The sequence below is a fragment of the Camelina sativa genome, chromosome 16 (genome assembly GCF_000633955.1).
Source record: "Camelina sativa cultivar DH55 chromosome 16, Cs, whole genome shotgun sequence".
Taxonomy (NCBI): domain Eukaryota; kingdom Viridiplantae; phylum Streptophyta; class Magnoliopsida; order Brassicales; family Brassicaceae; genus Camelina; species Camelina sativa.
In genome coordinates this window covers 15,734,791-15,736,109 of record NC_025700.1, presented here as the reverse complement: position 1 = coordinate 15,736,109, position 1,319 = coordinate 15,734,791, and positions in this window count along the sequence as shown.

The window sequence follows — 1,319 nt, the reverse complement described above, 5'->3', positions numbered from 1 at the left end:
TATATATATATATATATATATATATATATATATATATATATATATTCCAATGTCTAAAAATGTCAATAGACATTACACATAGTCATCATACAAGATTTATACATACATGCGTATGATGATTGCAAATATGTTAATGATCACATACGTTTTCCAATATGTTTTGAGACATTCATCGTTCCACACATTCCCGTATATAGACTGCGACATTTTGATGAGCCAATTATATTAGGCTTCGACTTACAATATGGAAATATTCTGTAATTTAGACGACTATTTAAAATTGTTTGTTATGTGCTTGTTATTAAAACCAAAATATATATATATATATATATATATATATATATGTATGTTTTGGAAATAAATAAATATTTGGTATTTTTTTTGTGGAGTATATTTCAAAATTTTAGAAAATAAATTGACACAATCTGCATTTATAAATTATATACACACACATGAGACCTAGCTAACTAAACGTAATCATATGGTAAAAGTGACGCAATATTCTTGGGCAAAATTCGTCGATTAGTGGTGATTGATGTGCTTATGGTTAGTGGTGGTACAAGGATCATTTGTCATTTGAATATGTTAATTCAATATAATTTTTTTTCTTTACACATAAAGTATATATAGATGTGAGAAGAAAAAAAAAAGAAGAAGCGTAAATGGACTTCTGAGAAGGTACGAAAGAAGAAAAAGAATAGGGGACCAATAGACCCATGCGTGTGACCCGATACTGACCCTTTGTTCTTTTTTTCTTAGTGGAAGTAAACTAACTGATGCACCAAAAATAAGTAAAGGTAAATGAGACGACACTATATGTATCAGTGGTTCATGTTTGAGAATGTTATGATTTATGAAGGCTCCCAACAAACCCGTCGATAGAACATTAGCTTGACAGACATGAAAGAATTTGGGGATTCTTGTGTCCTTCTTTTCACATAAGTTTATTATCTTCAGATATACATCATTAGAAAAAAAAACTATTCAAATATATAGATGAGCATGTAATATTTTCTATGGGTCAGTTTTGCATATTTAATAAAACTAAAGAAAAACTTCCGGATACAATTTTCCGTCTTAAAATTAACATAATCATTAAGATTCAGAATAAAAGATAAAATAGATCTCTCGAATAATAATTATTTCACATTGGCGATAATATTAATATGTCGAAAACCTCCAAAATGGATCTTGAATACGGACTTTGAACTTGCAACTCGCAAGTCACGAACTTTAATTCGAATAAAAAAAACGAGCCAAGTACGTATGTATTACGCGCGAGAGAGATAGAACAAAGTGGTAAAGAGAGGAAAAATCAG